Source organism: Gossypium hirsutum, chromosome A09 (genome assembly GCF_007990345.1).
Source record: "Gossypium hirsutum isolate 1008001.06 chromosome A09, Gossypium_hirsutum_v2.1, whole genome shotgun sequence".
NCBI lineage: Eukaryota > Viridiplantae > Streptophyta > Magnoliopsida > Malvales > Malvaceae > Gossypium > Gossypium hirsutum.
This window is the reverse complement of record NC_053432.1, coordinates 38,042,405-38,048,737: the sequence shown is the minus strand read 5'-3', so window position 1 is coordinate 38,048,737 and position 6,333 is coordinate 38,042,405.

Sequence of the window (6,333 nt, the reverse complement as noted above, 5' to 3'; positions counted from 1 at the left end):
ATTATTTTTTCAAGTTTTCGAACCAAGCATTCACACATCAAAGCCATGTCTTACTTTTATTCCACATCTATAATCTTTTAAATAGCATTAATAATACTATCAAATCCAACTCATTTCATCATTCATTTACATAATTTTTCATCTACTTCATACTTAACATTATCAACCACATAGGTTCCGTACATACCTATACCATTATGTTCTTATCTATCACATTTATCACTCTAATGCTTGAAACACTAATTCATTCGATCGTCCTTGAACATTCAACAAACTCGCACACTTAGTGCAGATTAATTAGCTGAAACTATAATTGTATCACACACTTAGTGCCAATTAATTAGTCGAGGCTATAATTGTATCAGGCACACTCAGTGCCTCAAATTCAATTCACATTTTACATATTTCAACTTCACAATTATTTTTCTTTACAACTCAATTCAGCACATATAATGCACATATATTTCAATTTAACAACATTTATTTACTATGAACTTACCTCGTACTAACACGAACAGATCGAAATAACTATTCAATAATTTTTGACTTTCCCCAATCCAAATCTGATTTCCTCATTTCTTGATCTAATTCAAAATCAAATTTAACTTATTTAATCACATATTTACTCAAATTCATCCAAAAACACATAAATGGGCTAATTGCACTTTTACCCTGACATTTCACATTTTTTGCAATTTAGTCCCTATTTCACAAAACACAAAAATAATCAAAATTTGACGACACCCATGCTTGGCCAAATTTTACCCAATCTCAAATCAGCCCATACTTTTCACTTTATTCATACTTTTAACCACATAATTTCATAATTTCACAAATTAGCCCATAATTTGCATTTTTACTCAAAATCACTTTATAAAATATGTAAAACTATTATCTAACTTTCATATTTCATCATCAATCATCAAATAGCATGAATATTCATCAATGGAAACTCACAAATTCATCAACAAATTTGGAAATTAGAGCACGGGCTAGCTAGAACACAAAGCAACGATCACATAAACATAAAAATCATCAAAAACTAAGCTCGAAACATACCTCAATTAAAAACAACAAGGGCCGAACCCTCAAAATGCTTCCTTGGTTGTTTCTTTACTTTGCATTCAGTGGAAGATGAAAGAATATAACATGATTTTACTTTTATTTTATTTATTACTAACTTTAATAACCTATTTACCATTTAAAAACATTAAACCTCCACAATCTCATAAATGGGCTATTTACCAATTAAGGCCATCATATCAAAAAGCCAAGGGCAATTAACACCTTTAACTAATAGCATGCAACTTTTACGCTTTACGTAATTTAGTCCTTTTTACCGAATTAACCATTCAAACAATAAAATTTCTTCACGAAATTTTCACACAATTCTAATATCATGTTGTAAATATTAAAATAATAATAAAATAAATTTTTCAATGTCAGATCGTGGTCTCGAAACTACTATTCTGACTAGGGTCTAAATCAGGCTGTTACAACTTTCCCCCCTTTAGGGATTTTCGTCCCCGAAAATCTTATCAGAAGGTAAATTAAGGATTTTCTTTCACATAGTATATTTCAAATTCACATATAACTTCGGATTTCATAGCTCTTTACTCTCACTATTAAGATTCCGATCTGCTTCCCACTAAACGTCATATCAAACTAAATCTGCTTCTAACTGTATTAAGTTACCTTCATTTTTTGCTTTATTACACTGATGATATTAATCTCATGAATCATTTATTCACAAAGCTCGATCCTGAACAACAGAGTTAGAAAATTGCCACATACGATATCTCATACAATGTCATTTTTATACTCACCATATAATTTATCAAACAGTATCAATGTCACATACATCAATATTTCAAGAATTTGATTTGCATTCCTCGATTTCACTATAATCTCATACTCATAGATTATTGTAATTTGCCTTAGTATTATCATATGAATTTTAGATCTTAATCCGAAACAACAATGACTGGCACCAAAAGGAGACTTGCCATCATAAAAACGAATAACTCAGCTGTTTAATCAAAAGAGAAAATCTATACGTACCGAGAGATTTCTTTAGATAGTTAACAATGTTTCGAATAACTCTATCTTTTTTGATAATAAGGATAATTTCGATATGGAATTCATCCACACTCTATTTTCTATAATTAACAAAGTCAGAAATATCACATTTCACACTCAATCATCAATATCATATCCTGGACTGTTGTGCATCTTGTTAAATCCCATATGGACAGATAAACTATCACTGAGAATTTCTTATAGCAGTTGTTGTCTATTCGTAAAGCTTTTTAGTATACACTCTCTATCTCAAAATAACAAATAATCATCGATACCACATCTAAGGTTCTAAATCAAAAATCAATTTATGCTGAACCTCTTTTTAACTTATAATACACTGACACATTTTTGAGTTTTACAATTTCACTAAATAAACATTTATTTAACCTCTAATTCATCTAACAGCTGTTATAAGATCAACCAAGTATCCATCGCTCAAAAAACACACAAAATTTTCCCATTCAAAACATCCAGAACTATAATCATTTTCCTTGAATAAGAATCTCTTACAGACTCAAAAGTTTTTCGACAATTCGAGCTAACTTTACTGTGCCAAGTTCGGATCTTTCTCTGACATTAAACATTTTAAACTCATGTAGTCTTCATATATATCATATAACTCTTTATTCAACTCAGACGAAACCAGAACTAACATTTCGGTTAAATAAGTCTTCGTGCAAAAGAAAGCTTCAACATTCGAACTAACTTTAATTTTTCACAACATTTCTCAGATAGAATTGTTCCAATAGATATAATTTTGTATTAAATCTTCAAGAATACGAATTCTTCTTCCAAACTATCCCTCAATTCACACATGTACTTTCAAAGTTTATTTCTAGTCCAGCAAATAGATTCAAACTCATATAACCCAATTATCCTTTCAATCAAATAATTCAAATCAAACTAAACCATTGAATATCTCTTTTCCAAGAAATCTTTTCTTTTCATAAAAAGGATAATCCAGGCATATCATTATACAGAAGCCACAACCATCATATAGAAATCATAATGTCATAATAAGTCTGACGTCTTAACCGTAACAATAAATAATTTCCCGACTATTAATAAAACATTTAAACACAGAAGAAAATCAAATATGATTTGGACAAAAACCAATGCAGAAGCACAACTTTTATAATTCTAATAACAGTACTGTGGTACTCCCAAATTTCAAAATAGAAATTATGATTATAGTAAATATAATCATTCCCTCAGATAGAGATTTCTTGCAGATAACTACATGGAATCATAAGAAAATCGGAATAGCAAAATTTCAATGTTTGAAGCTACACAGAGTATCAGAAAGTTACACCCTATGTAGAATGATATCAATTCTGATGTCATCCCAGGTAAGATCCAGAAAGAACAATGTCGCTCATAAATATTAAAATCCACAGTAACAGAAGTTATATAATCTTCATGTATTTTCGTCAGAACAATAACCAGTAGAAACAAAGTATTAGCCTCATAAGGACCTTACAGTCGATGTTCATATTCACTCAAGGGAATAAATACCAAAGATGGACCTAGCAATATCGAACATAATCCAAACAAACCAACCATACCTTCATCTATTAGTATGCTTAGCTAATGTTCTCATACGATAAGAATTCTTTCTGAACTAAACAGTCACATATATGATAAGAATTCTTTCTGAACTAAACAGTCACATATACTTCTGAGAATTGCACTTAGCCATTAATACAATTCAATCATTATTTCAACTATCTAATTTTGCCATCAGAAATTTTCACATTATCCATTCACTAACAGAAGTCAATTTAGAAAAGCTTCTAATTAATATTTTCATTAGATAACATACTTGAATAAATCAATTGATCAGAGTTAACTTCTTCAGTAATAGTGACATCACATAATTTGAATAATCTTCAGAACTATCTAATATCTCTTTTAATACTATCTTCATTTGTTAATTCATTCTCTTTTCTGACCACATTATTAATCTTTCGAACACAGACTTCTGTAACGCCACACTCGAAAGCTTATTCAACCCAAATCCTATAGATTTCATTGTAACATTTCACTGATAAGGGGGATAAGGGTAGTAAAGCCTCAAATTTAACTCACACATAAATGCACATAACACATGCTATCACCAATAGCCAATTCATTTCTAATTTCACATTCTCAAAACGTTTAATAAACATTTGCTTTTAATCACTTTTGTTTTTAACACATTGTTCATATGCCAATTCAAATCACTAATTCACAATCAAAGCATTCATATAGCAATCATAAGCCACATATCAAAACTCATATACTCATATCCTTTTATTCATATGAATCATGCTACAATACAAAAGAAACTTCATGTTTCTCATATGGCTCAAATATTCTTAGTCACTTGCATATAAACTCATCACATTTTCAAATAGCTCACATAACAATTAATCATATACATGCATACTTTTCATTGCCAAATTTCATATAATTTCATACCTCTATGAGTCTCAACTCATCATCAACACATTTTCACTCAAACATTTGAGTACACATTCCATACTATCAGAATTTGCTCGGTTGGAAAACTTATCTGTCTCATCAAAATAATTTTCGTCAGAGTCGGAAGATATCACACTATCGCAGGATAAATGTGGCACGTATAGCTAGAATTACATATTCTATAGTAGTCCTAGAATCGACTAAACCATGGCTCTGATACCAATAAAATGTAACACCCTAACCCGTAACCGTCGCCAGAATAGGTTAAAGGGCATTACCGAACTTGTAACTCAGATCAGAGCTGCCATAAACCAAATATCATCTCATTTCAATAATTATAAGTCATTCATACTCAATATGAATTTAAATCGAACATACAAGGTCTAAATCATGCATTCGGGACCAAATTGGTAACATATGAAAGTTTCAGAACTTCGACAAATTTTCAACTCTTCAAAGGTCACACATCCGTGTGAACAGGCCGTCTGTCTCACACGGCATTAGACACGCCCGTGTGTCTAACCCGTGGTGAAACAGGGAATACATACTGACTTGACAACACGGCCACAAGATACGCCCGTGTGCCTTGGTCGTGGTCAAAACTGACTTTAGTCACACAGCTGACCACACGCCTGTGTGTCAAGCCGATGCTCAAGACTGACTTTAAATCGTAGGACAACCCTAAGGGACACAAGGCCGTGTAACATGACCGTGTGTCGCACACGGCTGAGACACACGCCCGTGTCTCTGCCCGTGTGGACAAAAATAGGCCATTTGAAAAGCCAATTTGCCACCCAATTTGAGTATTCCCTACAAGCATCATTCAAGCATCAATATAGTAAATTTTCAGTCAAATTCAACTCCAAACATGTATCAATCAATCCATAATATCATCAATCAATTTCATGTTCATTTTCTATACCAAAACATACCTATATCACATGCCAAATTCATTTACTCATACATGATCAACATCTCAAATTACCATATCAATCTTATACCGAGATTATACCATACATACAACAAAACATATTCCCAAAATGAACTCAACCATGCCCATATATCCACAAACATTAACATCTTTAGCGAGCCATTTTCGCATGGCGACATATAAATACACAAGTCAAAATGAACCATCTCAAAAACTAGCCTATACATGCCACATTACCAAAAGTTAAAGCTTTTATTTATTGAAGCGATAACTGGATAGTGTGATGACGTCTCCGCAAACTTCCAACCTCAGCAAGTCTCTGAAACTCTATAGACATAGGATAATACATGGAATAAGCTTTGAAAGCTTAGTAAGTCATAAGCAATTAAATCATTTCAATGATATTTATAAACTAATATCACTAAACTGAAATTAACAAATCTCAAACAAATATATCTTCATTGTGCTCGTAAATTCATGAAACCACATTAAATAATTCACTTAACTTATTTAATAATGAACGTATACCCCTACTTTCAAACTCGAATAACAATTGTTAGCTCATTCATATAAATCAAACTCACACATATTCATTTCATTTCTGACCAAACCATGGTCATTTATTACAAATCATACATAAACTTATATCAACTTCTTTATAAACACTTTCAAACTCGAAACTCTATAATTTCCTTATTCACATAAACCAGATTCACATACATGACTCATAGTCAACTCAACCATTTTGATTTCATTATCTGTTCGAGTTTTCGAACCAAGCATTCATATATTAAAGCCATGTCTTACTTTTATTCCACATCTATAATCTTTTAAATAGCATTAATAATACTATCAAATCC